At 37.3% G+C, this 18,003-nt stretch overlaps 1 long non-coding RNA gene across 1 annotated transcript in view; it reads left to right on the forward strand.

Annotated features, from left to right (window-relative positions):
* LOC103889827 (uncharacterized) overlaps window positions 1–17,701 on the forward strand; it is a 220,563-nt gene extending 202,862 nt beyond the window's left edge. The window contains exons 8-9 of the long non-coding RNA XR_008522390.2: window positions 15,853–16,020; window positions 17,140–17,701. This is a non-coding gene — a long non-coding RNA (uncharacterized LOC103889827). The remainder of the gene's footprint in view (window positions 1–15,852; window positions 16,021–17,139) is intronic.
* Window positions 17,702–18,003: the final 302 nt, after the last annotated feature.

An 18,003-nucleotide genomic window follows, 5' to 3' on the forward strand; every position in this document is an offset into this window, starting at 1 on the left:
GATACAAAATCAATGTACAAAAATCACAAGCATTCTTATACACCAATAACAGACAAACAGAGAGCCAAATCATGAGTGAACTCCCATTCACAATTGCTTCAAAGAGAATAAAATACCTAGGAATCCAACTTACAAGGGATGTGAAGGACCTCTTCAAGGAGAACTACAAACCACTGCTCAATGAAGTAAAAGAGGATACAAACAAATGGAAGAACATTCCATGTTCATGGGTAGGAAGAATCAATATCGTGAAAATGGCCATACTGCCCAAGGTAATTTATAGATTCAATGCCATCCCCATCAAGCTACCAATGACTTTCTTCACAGAATTGGAAAAAACTACTTTAAAGTTCATACGGAACCAAAAAAGAGCCCGCATTGCCAAGTCAATCCTAAGCCAAAAGAACAAAGCTGGAGGCATCACACTACCTGACTTCAAACTATACTACAAGGCTACAGTAACCAAAACAGCATAGTACTGGGACCAAAACAGAGATATAGACCAATGGAACAGAACAGAGCCCTCAGAAATGATGCCGCATATCTACAACTATCTGATCTTTGACAAACCTGAGAAAAACAAGCAATGGGGAAAGGATTCCCTATTTAATAAATGGTGCTGGGAAAACTGGCTAGCCATACATAGAAAGCTAAAACTGGATCCCTTCCTTACACCTTATACAAAAATTAATTCAAGATGGATTAAAGACTTACATGTTAGACCTAAAACCATAAAAACCCTGGAAGAAAACCTAGGCAATACCATTCAGGACATAGGCATGGGCAAGGACTTCATGTCTAAAACACCAAAAGCAATGGCCACAAAAGCCAAAATAGACAAATGGGATCTAATTAAACTAAAGAGCTTCTGCACAGCAAAAGAAACTACCATCAGAGTGAAAAGGCAACCTACAAAATGGGAGAAAATTTTTGCAACCTACTCATCTGACAAAGGGCTAATATCCAGAATCTACAATGAACTCCAACAAATTTACAAGAAAAAAACAAACAACCCCATCAAAAAGTGCGTGAAGGATATGAACAGACACTTCTCAAAAGAAGACATTTATGCAGCCAAAAGACACATGAAAAAATGCTCATCATCACTGGCCATCAGAGAAATGCAAATCAAAACCACAATGAGATACCATCTCACACCAGTTAGAATGGCAATCATTAACAAGTCAGGAAACAACAGGTGCTGGAGAGGATGTGGAGAAATAGGAACACTTTTACACTGTTGGTGGGACTGTGAACTAGTTCAACCATTGTGGAAGTCAGTGTGGCGATTCCTCAGGGATCTAGAACTAGAAATACCATTTGACCCAGCCATCCCATTACTGGGTATATACCCAAAGGACTATAAATCATGCTGCTATAAAGACACATGCACATGTATGTTTATTGCAGCACTATTCACAATAGCAAAGACTTGGAACCAACCTAAATGTCCATCAATGATAGACTGGATTAAGAAAATGTGGCACATATACCCCATGGAATACTATGCAGCCATAAAAAATGAGTTCATGTCCTTTGTAGGGACATGGATGAAGCTGGAAACCATCATTCTCAGCAAACTATCGCAAGGACAAAAAACCAAACACTGCATGTTCTCACTCATAGGTGCGAATTGAACAATGAGTACACATGGACATAGGAAGGGGAACATCACACACTGGGGACTGTTGTGGGGTGGGGGGAGTGGGGAGGGATATCATTAGGAGATATACCTAATGCTAAATGATGAGTTAATGGGTGCAGCATACCAGCATGGCACATGTATACATATGTAACAGACATGCACGTTGTGCACATGTACCCTAAAACTTAAAGTATAATAATAAAATTTTAAAAAAAATAACTAAAAAGTTAAAAAACAATGAGCTATCAAGCTACCACAAGGTGTGGATGAATCTTAAATGCACATTGCTAAGTGCAAGAAGCCAGTCCTAAAAGGCTGCAGATTACATGATTCCAACTACATGACATTCTAGAAAAGTCAAAACTGGAGAGATAAGAAATAGATCCATGGATCCCAGGAATCCAGGATCCTGAAAACGGGCAAGGGAGCTGAACAGATGAAGAATAGGTTTTTGTTGTTGTTGTTGTTGTTGTTGTTGTTTTTAGGGCAGTGAAACTATTCTGTATGTTACTGTAATGGTGACTATAAGACATTGAACATCTGTTAAAACCCATAAAAACATACAACACAAAGAATAAACGTTAATGTATGCAAAAAAAAAAAAAAAAAAAGAATAGTAGGATGGGCACAATGACTCATGTCTGTAATCCCAGCACTTTGGAAGACTGAGGTGGGAGGATCACTTGAAGCCAGGAGTTCCAGAGTAGCATGGGCAACATGGCAAGACTCATCTTTACAAAAGTTAAATAAAAAAACAGCCAGGTGTGGTGGCACACACCTGTAGCCTGTCATCCCAGCTTCTCAGGAGGATCGCTTAAGGCCAGGAATTTGATACTGAAGTGAGCTATGATCGTGCCACTGCATTCCAGCTTAGGTGACAGAGCAAGACCCTGTCTCAGAAAAAAAAAAACAAAAACAAACAAAACAAAAACCACTAAACAGTAACAACCCAAAGTTTGTTTGTTTGTTTTTCTCAGTGTTATTCTCTGTAGTCTCTATAGATTTATAGCATAAGAAGAATCCAAAACATAGATAGGGACTAAAATCACGTTACTAAAAATTGGCAAAGGTGTATAAGTTAAATATTTACTTTTATACCGAGGTTATGCTACTAGTGAAGAAAAGAAATGAAGAGGAATATGATAGGTAGAGATACTCTGCAAGAGAGGAACAGGAGGCTTAGTCACTGGGGAGTGTACAGTCTCTCAAAGGAAAGTGAAGTTGAAGAAAAATAAAGAGGGAAAGGAGCAACAAGAAAAATAGGATAGACTTGCTAAGGCATGACCCTAACATAGTTTAAGATGAATACCTACTGTAGATGTCTCACGTTTCTTTCATGGATTTATACAGTAACACAGAGACAAGATTCATGAGGCATAAAAGAACACTACAATGCCTGCGTAAGTACTGGTGTCTCCTAACCAACGGAAAGGGGAGCTGAGAGCCAACTCCCAGTGAATGAGGGGGTCTGGTTACACTATGAGCTCAATTAAGAGAAAATCAACTGGCTCATTATTATACACAAGGACATTCATTCTTCTGAGTGAGGAGAATGATTACAACTTGAATAGGAAAGCCACAAACCACTAATCAGGGTATCTCAGGTTTGACCTATTCAAGTATATTCCAAATTACCCAATTAGCTGGATTGCCAATAAGTTTCTTGTAGCAGTTATATTGGCACTGATGACACCATAATCAGTTGTTTTAATCAAGCCTTTGAAAACAAAAATGATGGGCTGAATATGGTCATAACAAGGACTGGGAAATTAGAGCCACCAGGTCACTGCTGTTGGGTTACTCCACATTCTGCTCTGGCAACTGTTCTTAAAGGATGGTGTGAGCTTTATTTGGTTTGGTTTTTGTATCTCTCCTCCCTCCCCCCATCCCTGCCACCCAAGCTCAGGCTTTGTCCCCAGTTCCTAATGTCCTAGCCTCTCTTGATGGGCTACTATTGCTAACTGAGTGACCTGCACTTTGTTCTTTTCCTGATTCTGAATCCACTGGCCTTCTTGAGCCATATCTTGGTAACCTGGATTCTTAGCCATCTTTTTTTTTGCTACACCTTAAGGTTGAGCTGGGCCTATATTCCCTAAATCATAGAGGATGAAAAATGAGAAACCTGCCCACCCTCACCCACCCCTCCACCCTCACTGGCTTTCCTGATTATTACAGGGTGAGGAAGTACTTTGTATTTGTTGGCCAGCAAAGGTTTGATGGCAGGAACCGCTCATTCTTGTAGCTCCAGAATACATGCCTGGCAAATAGTACATACTTAACAAATTGTTTGATGACTGAACCAGTAAATAAATGAAGTGAAGTTTGAGATCATAATTCAACAGGAACCCTGCCAGTCTTGTTTATTCTTAATAGAACCTAAAATGATGTCTAGAACAACATTTGTGCTCAAGAAATATTTTTTGAATGAACGAATGGCTATGAACAGTATTTCTTTGCTATTTCTGGTGGAAATCATGGAAAGTATTGAGTTTCATATTTGGATTAAGGTCAGGATGGAGACAAGGGAACAGCCACAAGCTGCAGGGCAGGGAATAAGAATTCGGCAATATTTCACTGGAATCTCGGAAACCTTAAAATTGTAAGCCGACTAGATGTCAGGGTAATCTTGGGGAAGTCATTGGCCTTTCTATTGCCTATGGAAAGGGGATTTGAATCAATCCTGTCAAGGGGACTGGGTTAGCCAATTAGAGCACTGTCATAACAAAGTACAATGCTGTGGGAACAAGAAGGCCGAATGATTGTTTGGGCAAGTTGAAGAAAAGGTCAAAGAGAAGACTACATTTAGGCAGGTCTTTTTAAGCACTGTTGGCAAATGTGCATGCAGAAGTTCAAGAAATGATTTGTCTTGGTTTGGGTTTCCATAGAAGCAGACCCTGAGACAAACATTCAAGTATGAGTGATTTCTTTGGAAGGTGGTCCCAGGAAGTGCTGTCAGGAAAGTAGGGAAGTGACTCAGGAAGGAAAGAAGAACATGAAGTTGTGGTATCAAGTCAGTTACCTGACAGCAACTGGAGGTCGAGACCTCCAGAAAACTCTGGTAGGCAATGGAGGATGCTCATCAATTATTCTAACTAAAGTACCAAAAAATGGAGCCAGTCATCCACCAACTCCTTGCCTTGGTTGAAGACATGCACTCTTCCCTTGCCTTGCAAGTAGATCAAGCATGCCTCCTGGGCAAAAAAAGATCCCTGGGCAGAGCATCACTCAGTCCACTATAGCTCCTGATTAAAATGCAATAACACTAAAATCAATACAACACCAGCATACCTTGATACTGTTTTGCCTTTGCAACTTATTCCATTCTTCCTCCTCCTGCCTTCATCCTGAGCTCTATAATAACAAAAGATAGTTAAGGAAGGCATTGTCCCTTTTGTTGTTGCTCAACCAAGACGTGAAGCAGAGTTGGATTACTTCCACAGAGCAGGGAGGTTGAATTTCATTTTGCTAGGCCAACAGGCAAGTTTCCATGAAGAAATATCCTCCCTGATGCCCCCCACCCTTTCTCCCATCCTGCACCTGCCTAGAAGAAAAGAGTGATCATTTCCCTAGACCCCTGGGTAATTGATTCTCTTTGGTGTCTTCTAAGTAACATTTATGAAACTGCTTCCATATCCTGGACTCTAATCTATCTGCTTCACTTTCTGGAAGCAATATTACTTCATTGTGAACTACTTAAGAGCAATGCATGAATTTTTTTTGGTCTCTAGTATTGCACCTGGGACATAAGGGTGCTTAAAAATATTATTTTGGACAGACAAATGGATAATGAATGAATGAGTGAAGAAGTAAGTGAATGACTGCCCCCTGTCCCCTATGATATGCTGGTGACTGGCTTGGGGATGAGTTTGCTTTGCCATACTGATCCTTATTCATTGTTTCAAGTTACTCCCTATCTTTCCCCAAACCCACTAGGGTGTTACTGCTCAGGACACCAGCTTTTGCAGAACTGCTTCTCAAACCCCAGCTTTCACTCTTCTTCCCACATCTCACCTTCTCAACTCTTCATTTGCTTTCCCTGCCATTTGGTATGCAGGCCCTTGCAAGAAGGTAAGACATTCATTAATAATAAGTTCCAGTTGACTGTATACCTAGAAAACCCCATTGTCTCAGCCCAAAATCTCCTCAAGCTGATAAGCAACTTCAGCAAAGTCTCAGGATACAAAATCAATGTACAAAAATCACAAGCATTCTTATACACCAATAACAGACAAACAGAGAGCCAAATCATGAGTGAACTCCCATTCACAATTGCTTCAAAGAGAATAAAATACCTAGGAATCCAACTTACAAGGGACGTGAAGGACCTCTTCAAGGAGAACTACAAACCACTGCTCAATGAAATAAAAGAGGATACAAACAAATGGAAGAACATTCCATGCTCATGGGTAGGAAGAATCAATAACGTGAAAATGGCCATACTGCCCAAGGTAATTTATAGATTCAATGCCATCCCCATCAAGCTACCAATGACTTTCTTCACAGAATTGGAAAAAACTACTTTAAAGTTCATATGGAACCAAAAAAGAGCCTGCATCGCCAAGCCAGTCCTAAGCCAAAAGAACAAAGCTGGAGGCATCACACTACCTGACTTCAAACTATACTACAAGGCTACAGTAACCAAAACAGCATAGTACTGGTACCAAAACAGAGATATAGATCAATGGAACAGAACAGAGCCCTCAGAAATGACGTCGCATATCTACAACTATCTGATCTTTGACAAACCTGACAAAAACAAGCAATGGTGAAAGGATTCCCTATTTAATAAATGGTGCTGGGAAAACTGGCTAGCCATACATAGAAAGCTGAAACTGGATCCCTTCCTTACACCTTATACAAAAATTAATTCAAGATGGATTAAAGACTTACATGTTAGACCTAAAACCATAAAAACCCTAGAAGAAAACCTAGGCAATCATAGGGATGGGCAAGGACTTCATGTCTAAAACACCAAAAGCAATGGTAACAAAAGCCAAAACTGACAAATGGGATCTAATTAAACTAAAAAGCTTCTGCACAGCAAAAGAAACTACCATCAGAGTGAAAAGGCAACCTACAAAATGGGAGAAAATTTTCGCAACCTACTCATCTGACAAAGGGCTAATATCCAGAATCTACAATGAACTCCAACAAATTTACAAGAAAAAAACAAACAACCCCATCAAAAAGTGCGTGAAGGATATGAACAGACACTTCTCAAAAGAAGACATTTATGCAGCCAAAAGACACATGAAAAAATGCTCATCATCACTGGCCATCAGAGAAATGCAAATCAAAACCACAATGAGATACCATCTCAAATCCAGTTAGAATGGCGATCATTAAAAAGTCAGGAAACAACAGGTGCTGGAGAGGATGTGGAGAAATAGGAACACTTTTACACTGTTGGTGGGACTGTAAACTAGTTCAACCATTGTGGAAGTCAGTGTGGCGATTCCTCAGGGATCTAGAACTAGAAATACCATTTGACCCAGCCATCCCATTACTGGGTATATACCCAAAGGACTATAAATCATGCTACTATAAAGACACATGCACATGTATGTTTATTGCAGCACTATTCACAATAGCAAAGACTTGGAACCAACCCAAATGTCCAACAGTCATAGACTGGATTAAGAAAATGTAGCACATATACACCATGGAATACTATGCAGCCATAAAAAATGATGAGTTCATGTCCTTTGTAGGGACATGGATGAAGCTGGAAACCATCATTCTCAGCAAACTATCGCAAGGACAAAAAACCAAACACTGCATGTTCTCACTCATAGGTGCGAATTGAACAATGAGTACACATGGACATAGGAAGGGGAACATCACACACTGGGGACTGTTGTGTGGTGGGGGGAGTGGGGAGGGATATCATTAGGAGATATACCTAATGCTAAATGACGAGTTAATGGGTGCAGTACACCAACATGGCACATGTATACATATGTGACAAACCTGCACATTGTGCACATGTACCCTAAAACTTAAAGTATAATAATAATAAAATAAAATAGAAAAAAAATAAGTTCCAGTCAAATTTTATTAAAACCTTCTTTTGAGGGATATTTTTATTTTAAAAGATGATGCCAGAATGATCCTAAAAGATGCCATTTCTGAGTTTGCAAAGTGGTTAGTGTATATATTCTGGAGCTGGTCCCCCTGCTATGCCCTAATTCTGCGATACAATCACCTTCCTCTCTCTCCTGTGGACAGATATTGGGCATGGGGATGTGGCTTTCCTGCCCCATCAACTGTAAATAAATTATATTCCTCTGTGACCATTGCCTATCTTATTTCCCAACAAGAAGACTAGATGTGGTTTGGGGATTTCAACTTCCAAGTTCAGCTATGAGGCCTATGGACTGAATCTTAAGCTTTTTCTTGATATCAGATATCTCTATGTATATGGCAATTGCTGCCACAGAACTCCACTATCAAAAAAGCCCCACAACCCCTGAGGTAAATCCCTGAAGAAAGGATGTGGGTGGGGAACTGGGGAGGTGCGATTCTAACCAAGGGTACCATATGAGTATCAGAGAGTAGTCCCAAAATGAGTAAAAATGACCCTAAAGTTCTGGATACATATGTGAAAAGAAAATGGGAGAGGAAAAATAAGACCAAGGTCTCTGGCAAGAAAAGTCTCTGGGATCAGAGGGTTTAGGTTTACAAGAGTCAAAAGGAGGCCACACCTGAGCATCTTGAGGATGGCACATTGGTGGATAATGACCACATAAACTAAATTAATTTTTTCTTACAAACAAAAAGAACTTGAGTAGTGACAGATGATGGCATGGAGGGGGATTAGGGTTATAGGAGGGAGAAGAGTTGCAAAATTAGCAAGGAAACAGGTTTTTCCTTAAAATATGACAGTGATCTATCTTGATTTTGGTGGATCACTTTATGCAAGGCCTCACAAAATCTTACTTGCAAAATTAATTCAAATTAGATATGAGCACGGTCATATGTATTGAAACCTAGCTTGTAGTGATAAATGGAACAGAGCAACAGTAAATGACAATATATTATGGAGAAAGGAAACTTTTTTAGTGCAGAGCTTGGAGGCCTGGTATTTTGTCTGGTCTTATTTAACATCTTCATTAATGATCTGCAGGAGGAAGTAAACAATAATGTAATAATAAAATCTGCACATCAAAATTGAAAAGCAAACCCTGATGAAGTCTGAAAAGTAATGCAAAGGAATCTTAAGGCATCAGAAACTGGATCAGAAAATAAAATGAAAGCTGAATGGAAAGGAAAAAGATACATGCACATGTACACATAATCTTAGCCTAAAAGATTATCTACACAATCTTATTGTATAATAATTATATAATTAATTATATTACATATTTATTACATATATTAGTATATTATATATATAAAATCTTCTAAAAATTACAGTAAACAAAGATATTCTTTTTGAAGAAAATATAGAAAGCAATACACGTGTCAATATTGGAAAAGATTTTACAAGAGTGTGGGGCAAAAAGTGCCTCAAGAGGGCACATGGCTGGTGTGGCCACACAGAGCAATAAAATATCCATTTGGTGGGAATCTTGGGAAATCCAAGTTTTCCCTGTTCCAGCACTTCCAGACTCTCATGTTTCTCTACTGAACACGCACACAAATGCATGTGCACTTCCTGCAAGAAAAGAAAAAGCTTTTTTTTTTTTTGCTGTTGAGCGTATTCTAATCACATGAATTTTTGCGTTATTAGTACCGTTAGAAAAAAATTGTTATTGTGTCTATACAAGATATAGTCTTTAGAAGTAATGTGTAAAGAATTTAATTCAAGAAAGAAAGGACCCAAATTAAATTTCTCAAATGAACTGAATGCTATCAAATATACCACATTTTTATTAATCTCTCCCTTTTATGTAGGCCAATCTTCCTCAAACATTTTGATCTCATGTCACCTTTACACTTAAAATTATTGAGGATACTAAAGAGCTTTGATTTCTGTCGGCTACAGCTATCAATATTTACCATATCAGAAATTAAAACAGAAAAATTTAAAATATTATTTTTTATGAAGTAACATGAAACAGTACACAATAACATACTGTATTTTATGAAAAAATATTTTTTAAACAAAATAATTAGTGAGGAAATGGCATTGTTTTACATTTTGACAAATCTTTTTCACATTTGGCTTAATAGAAGATAGCTGGACTCTCATATCAGCTTCTGCATTCAATCTGCCAGACATGTTTTGTGGTTGAAATAGATGAAGAAAATCCAGCTTCATATAGACATGTAGTTGGAAGAGAAAAAACAGTGCAGACCCAAATCCTATTTTACTTCCAACTGCATGAGAATAACCTTTGACAGCATGGATAAGTCTAAGTGCTTGGGGTTTGTAGTGAGATTCTAAAACACCTTCAGATCTAACATCTACAGTCTAATAAAGGCACCATTCTAAGAGGTCAGACTGGACAGTACTTTTAAAAATAAGAAATAACTAGAAAAAAGTTATTGAGCTTACCAGATTACCAGCTGGTATGAAATTGAGTATATTTTACAAATTTACTTATATTATTACCAATAGGAGCTCAAGTAAAGCAATTGCAATGCTGAATTCCTGATTTACATTAACACTGATACGGAGGTGACCAAACCTGAAGGTTATGCAAGGATAATATCTGGAACATAAACCACCAAAACTCGGAAATTGGGTTATGTTACTGAAGGAAGTCCAAGGTCAAACAATAACACTATTCTGTAGAACAACAAGCTCAGAGAAATTCTTTAAAAGGGTTCCAAGTCAGACCATTGGATCACCTTTCAGCCTGAATTGGCCAATCAGTTTGGCAAATATTTTTACTGCGCTGATCACTAGTTTGAATGACTTGACCAAATAGTTGTTTTGGCATTCTCTAAAATGTTACCAAAGGATTCGACATGCAATTCTGGTTATGTAACTACCTTGCTTGCTCAGATTTCTTCAAAGGCTTCTCTTTGTGGTGTGCTCCAAAAATCACATAGGAGGATTTTAAATGCAGAATTCCAATAACTATCCCCAGTCTACTGAACTAGAGTTTTGAGGAAAGTGGGTTCTGAGAATATACATTTTTAAGTTGTTCCACAAGTGAGTCTTTTGGTACTTAATTTATAGACAGAAATCTAATCTTTGTAGGATCACCTACAAGGTTCTTCATGATGGGTCTCCAAAGTTCCCAGTTTAATTTGATGTCACTCAGCTCACATGATACCCACACATTCTCCAAATGTGCCTCATTTTCTCATATCTTTTTGCCTTTGACCCTGTTCCTTCCTTAGCAATAGTCTTTATCTTCAGTCTTAGGTATATTTGGCCAACTTTTATTCCTTTTTCAAGAGTCAGGTCCATATCACCGCTTCTGTAAAGCCCTCCCTGATTTACCAAGGAACGTGCTTTCTTATGTTTGTGCCTTGCGTCTCAACTACTGCATTGTAAGATTTATCCCATTATAGAATAAGGTCCATTTACTTGATTACATCTCTGTTAGCTCCTTAGGGGCATAAATTATATTTTTTCACTCATATATCCCAAACACTTAACTCATTACTGGAACATTGTATATGCTAAGTTTTTTTGAAAATAAATGATTTGAAAATAAATGATTTAAAAAAAATGATTGAGATTAGCTCTGGGTATAAAATCTCTTTGGGAAGAAATGAGACATACATTTGGTGGCAAGTGTCTTCTGAAAAAAAACCTCTTCAATAACAACTGTTTTATTCTAATACATTAGTGATAACATAAATATTAAAGGGCAGCCATAGTTCCTAGGAAATATAATGAGAAGGGGAAAATTCTGACAGCACATTTTAGTCTTTTTCTTAAAAGTTTTTTAAAAAAATCACTTTATTGAGATATGATTGACATATAAAAAGCTGCACATATGTAACATATACATTTTGATGAGTTTGGGATAATTATATACCCATGAAACCATCACCAACTTCAAGGCCATAAACATGTCCATCATCTCTCAAAGTTTCCTCTTACCCTTTTTATTATTGTTGTTGTTGTTGTTGTTGTTTTTCTTTTAGTAAATTTTTCTTAGTTGTCGGCAGAAAATTAAAAACAGAAGGAATGCTAAACACACACACACACACACACACACACACACACACTAAGAGGTCATTGTATATAAAATTAGCTAATGTAAATCAACCTTGTACAAATAACATGAGATGGGAAAAGGGATGCCGCCACACCCCTTCAAGGCAGGACATCTCATTAGTATGCAAAGGAATAAACAATGGATTCCAAAATCAAAGTCAAAACAGTAATAAATCAGAGCGATAAGGTGAAAAATGATGGGATAAGTAGCAGTAGTGGCTATTAGCATGTACACCTGCTGATGAGACAAAGCAATCCAGGAAGGTGCTTGGGAAAAATTCTAATGCTGAGACCAAGAGCAAAGATGTTACTTTGAAATGGTCAAGGGATGAAGTAGAGTTTGGGATCCTTTGAATGTTTTCATAAGGTCAGAATGGAAAACCTAGATGACCCAGAACCCTTGTAAATGACAAATGAGCTCCCAGTAGTCTTGTTAAGGGGCAAGTTGATTAGCACTTTCTGAAGTTTCCTAATAATACACGCCCATTGTTTGACTACTCCTCGGTTATGTTGACATTTTGTGACATAGGATAGTTAAGATGATAGTTAGAATTGTATCCAGAGAAATAAAGCACTCTTATCATGTCAGAAAATTCTAGACCTGTGACCAAACAGGTCAGTTTCACTCACACCTACTTGCCATAATAGTATCAATGGATGGATCAAGATAGGAGTATGTGAGGCCTCCAAAAGCATCATATTTTCTAACTCCAGTGCAGCCTGTTGATGTTGGTTTGCCTCTTTTCAGAGGGATTCACTGTTTTCATTTTTCACCCTCAAGCTACCAGCAACCACAGAAAACTCATTCCTGGAGCCTCCTGACCAGAACGATAAAAACATTGTACGTGAACCTTGTATATTAAGTTTTCACAAATCAATCAGACTCATGACTTTTTAAGAAGATAATTCAACAATTAATCTGATGTTAAAAAGAATCAGTGTGTTTAGTAAAATGCAGATTGTTGTCTGAATAAATATTGTGATGTTATTTAATACCCAACCTTATTGGTAAAGAATAGGCTGGCCCCAATATGATTAAAATATTTGTGAAATATTCCATTTTTGAATATTCCCACACCAAAATCAAATTTAAAAATGAATCAATGTAATAATGGGAGAACCTCTAAATAACACAGGTAAATATCTTTACAGTTCATATTGTATAGGTGAAAACTCTCCTTTTAATTCTCGCAGTAAATATATACATGGAAATAAAATGTTTAGCATATACCAAGGAATAACAATAGCTTACATTTATTAAGGACTTCCTATGTGCCAAGCACAATAGTATTCTTATCATTCCCAGATGCACAAGAAGGTGCAGGCAAAGGCATTGCAAGGGTAGCAGTATGTCCAAGTCCAGAGAGAGAAAGTAGAATCCAATCTACTTTCAAATAACTTGGAAATATGATTTTCCTGTAAATGCTATTTCTTTGGGTGTTACTTTCATATAAGAGTCAGGCTAGGGCCTGCGTCTGATTTCTATATCAGTCATTCTTCTCACCAGCTGTTTACCAGTCACTATTGATGCCTTTTATTTTTTTTCCATCCTGAACAGAGAATTTCAAAATTTTCTGAGCTAGATTAATTTCTTTCACATCTTTGCTTTACTTGTCTGGCTGCTCTGAAAGCAAATCTAATTTGATCTTGGCCTCACCCCCTTGCCCTTCACTGCCACTTTTTGATCCTTTAGCCCTTTCACACTGCCCAGTCTGCAACAACTACAACAACACCACAACAAACTAGATCATAATGCATTATTTAGTTACAGGAAATGTTCATGTAACAAAACATAAACAAGTATGTAATGAACAGAGTCTCTTCTTTGTAGTGATTAAACTTAGCTGTCAGGGATTTATTTCCTACATGTTAACCACAGTGCTAGAAAATAAAGTACAGGAGTGGAACATAAATATCAAAAAATTACTTAATGAATACTGTGAGGAGGTTAAGACATCAGCTGCATCAGTAGAAAGCACTGCTGATTGCAAATCATTAGACTGATCCTCAGCTGAGCAAATTATTCTATAAACCGTAACTCACAATGGGGAGTACGTGCAACAGCCCAACTCCTGCATTTACACCCTGAGGGTGCTTAGGGTTCAGAGGTGCATATATCGCCTGATGAATGTCCACCTATGGCTAAGCAATGCACACGCATGTGTATGTGTGTATTTGTGTATGTACTACATCTACTTAAAAATATACTTATCCCTTTACTAAAAGAACCATTACATGTCTCATTGAAAACAAAGTTGAATATTTTTACTTAAACAAAATTTTCAAATTGCTGACAGCAGATTTCTGCTTTCCTAGTTGATATTTAATTTTAAAAGTAAGACCTCAGAGCCTCAAGTATACACTTAAGAAGTCTAGCAGTCAGTCAATAAGAGAATTGCTCACCTAAATAAATCAGGGTGAGAAGGGAAAAGTCTCCCTTTTATTTTTAATATGAAAATTCTGATTCTATTTGAGCTTCACCCATGTTATGGCTCCTCTATCAGGGTTCAGCTCTTTGCAGGGAAGGAATATGTTCTTTGCTACTCCCAAAAACTGAATGGAAAGAAAAGAACCCTAAGAACCCAAGAATGTGTATCTCACATCTAGATCTGTGGCTCATGAGAAGTAAGAATGATGTGAGGCATGTATCATGTATTTCCCCCCTAGACCTTAGTAGAACCAGATGATCCCTAATTTTTGGACTTATTCAATTCCCTAGGCATCTGTGATCATAATGTTAGGACCAAAGGGTGATGTGTGTAACAGGAGAGAGGAGTTATCATTGGACCAAATATATCTGTGAATGTACAATGGCATTTAATTAAAACAAACAAGCCCTTAAAAAACAATCTTAAATTCCTTCTTGGAAGGAGAGTTGCACAAAGGCCACCACCATGTATGCTAGTTTCCATTGGGTAGAAGGAAGACATATGCTATCTATATTTTTTGGAGTTAGACACATCTAGTGATGTTCAAACAGGAACTTGGAAAAAGCCAAGTAGGAGTACTTGCCTATAAGAACACTATGATGTAGATACTGTTATTACTTCTATTTCTTAGGGAAATAAATTAACCCAGCAAATGGGTAGAGCTGGGCTTGGCAAATATGCAGTTTGATATTTACATAAGCGACAAACCATCCTGCCTCCCAAAATGTGTGACTCTGATTCTTTAAAGGGTGGAATGAGCAGATAGGCAGGAGATACAGTTGTATCCCTTTGTTAGTGTAAGGCTTTGTTAGTGATCAATCTTCCCTCACTTTCTACTTTATACCTATAGTCACAGTATTATTATCTCCTGCATATGCCATACTCTCCTACCCCATTTGGTTAATTTCATTAGTGTTTATAATGATTTCACAGCACAGGTTGCATACGTTGGGAAAATGTATACACTTAGTTGTCACCTGGCAAGAAACTTAGCTGATGGAGGTAAGACGATGAAGTGCCAGAAGAAAAGGAAGTGGACTAATATGAAAAGAAAGATTTCCTACCTAGGAAACAGGAGATCAAAGGATAGAACAAGAACCAGAGATATGTTCTTAAATAAGCAGAACAGGTGCAGCCTCCCAAAAGTGGGGAGCAGTATGTTCCCATTACAATGTCAAAGGATGATCTAACTGATAATCTATGTGGCATCTATTAATTTAACAACAATGACGATGATGATAATATACTGAAGTCCAGGAGGTATTAGTCTATCCTCTTCCCTTGAGATAAATACACCCTTTTAAACCAATTTGAATCAATTATATGTACATTACATCTCCACAGAAGACAACCACAGAATATCCTAAGTAACTGCACATATCAACATAACTTATATTCATACAGAAATGAAGACTTGCTATAGCAACATTCTTGAAAAGATGTCTGGGGATGTTGCACTGCTAAACCTACCTGTCCCTGAGTAACTCTATTGTGTCCGAGAGTTCCCTCTGATTGAATTCCACTGACTCACAGTGGCAATTGTTTTGATAACATACCCTTGATCGGCTTCCTTCCTTTTCTCACTTTCCTTTCTCAATGGTGTCTCCTGTGATCACCTCCAAAATAAACTACTTACACTCAATTCTTGTCCTCAGGTCTGCTGCTGGGGAAACCAAACCACAGTAACTTCAGAAATATATACTTGGAATATGTCATGTATTAATGGGTAAAGATACCATGGATATGAAGGAGATCACCTATGGGAGAATACTAAGAAGAGAAGAAGGTAAAGAATCTTCCTTGAGGAACATCTACATTTAAAGGTGAGGGAGAAGATATATCAGCAGGAGCATCAGAGGGGGTTGTGGACAAAATATTTGCAAAAATTAAGATGCGAAGACCACTAGAATTTGCTTAAATGTTGATGGAAAAAGATATCATAGCAAACAGGAGTGTGAAAATATAGGTAAGTGAAAAGAGGAAAACAGGAATAGTCATTGATGTAAGATTCCCAAGGGATTAAGATAAAATTGAATCCAGATCCTGAATGGTGGGATAAACTTTGCAAAATATTTGGTAGCTTGGGTCATAGAAAGCAGAGGAAGTTCTTCTCTGATATGATAATTCTATATTTGGAAACAACAAGATAATGAAGTGTCTTTCTTCCTACTTTTACCTTAATGTTCGAGTACTGGCATGAACAAAACTCAGAACAAAATGAATTTCCCTTATTTCCAAGTGGGCTACTCTATCATTTTAAAAAGCACATCACATAGACATGGAGTTTGAGGAGAATATTTATTCTATTCAATATTAAGTTAGGCTTCCTTCCTGTATTCATCAAATTGAACTGGATGGAATATGAGTCCCTAATCCAACACCTCCAACTGGAGAAATAGTCTGCTGATTCTCACAGATCTCACGTCCTGCTTAGTGTAGATAATTTTCATATGGATTACAATGAATAATATGAATTTAAACAATTCACTAGAAGCCTAAAACATTTTGTTTGAAGCTCTTCTTTGTCCAGCTAAAAATAACTTCTGGTCTACAAGGCTACCATCATAATTGAGTTCTACATCTCCAGTCATAAGTAGAACCAAAATTACAGTGAACATACAATAATTCTCTCTTGGTTCCAGATTTTTCTCAATTATTTATATCTCTCTATTATGGTCTCATATTCCTTTCTGTTACAGAGTTTCAGTGTATGTTAAGTCAAGCAATTTTAGGGCTGCTTAAACTCTGGTTCATTAGCCATGGTCCACTAGCATCCATGTCATGGCACTAGGGTTTAATATGGTTAATAGGATCCTGGATGAGGAAGTATATTGAAAATTAAACTTTAAATTAAACATAAAACACTAAAAATTATTAGAAGCATTAAAAAAATAAATGTTTCCATATATGGGTTAGAAAATTTGACTTTATTTTGATCCTAGGGGCTGCTGGCTGTAGTGAAATGTATAAAAAAGAGTGTGTGATCCTAGTTTCTGTCTCTAACTATGAGTTACTTGTGATTAACTTCAAATATTCTCTCCATAAGAAGAGGCCCAGAAGAAGAAGATGAGCTTCAGTTATTCTAGCACAACTGCTGTGATATTTGTAAAGATTCAAAACCTATAATAAAATGTATAAAAGGAAACTCCATTTGAAATGATTTGAAATCTCACATGGAAATCTATTTTTTTTTAAAATCAGAGCTTAGTAAGAGAAAATAACAGAACATTGTAATAATTGAATTACAAAAACAACTGAATTTTGGAAAATTTATTTTCTCTCATGTGGTGTGTGTGTGTGTGTGTATGTGTGTGTGTGTGTGTGTCTATGTATTTAGCAATGGCGTTATTCTATCAAATGGGATTAGATTCATTTTTGACTCCTGCTAAGCACCCTGTCCCCCCAACCCCAAGACTACGAAAGCGAAAGGGAAGGGGGAGATAGGGAGGAAATATGACTTATTTAAACTGTATAAAAATGCTGAAATAAAATGAACATTCAAAACTCCTGTGATTGAATTTAATCTTTTGTTCAACTCATTCACTGAGGAAATCTGTCTCCAAATGGTTCATACTGTAGAATATGATGACTCCAGTAACCTCTCCTAGACTCTACGTTTGCTATAAAGACTATTGTGGCTGATGATAGATGATGAAATTTACCCTCATGGTTTGCAGGGAGGCTAGTGCCAATAATTTAAGACTTTCCATGATACATCACTAACTTTATATTCTAAGCAATCACAACCTATTTTTATCCACCTGCTGTTTTATGGCTTAGAAAGCACTTTATTTGTTTGTGATGTT

The sequence above is a fragment of the Pongo abelii genome, chromosome 12 (assembly GCF_028885655.2).
Source record: "Pongo abelii isolate AG06213 chromosome 12, NHGRI_mPonAbe1-v2.0_pri, whole genome shotgun sequence".
NCBI classification, from domain to species: Eukaryota; Metazoa; Chordata; class Mammalia; order Primates; family Hominidae; genus Pongo; species Pongo abelii.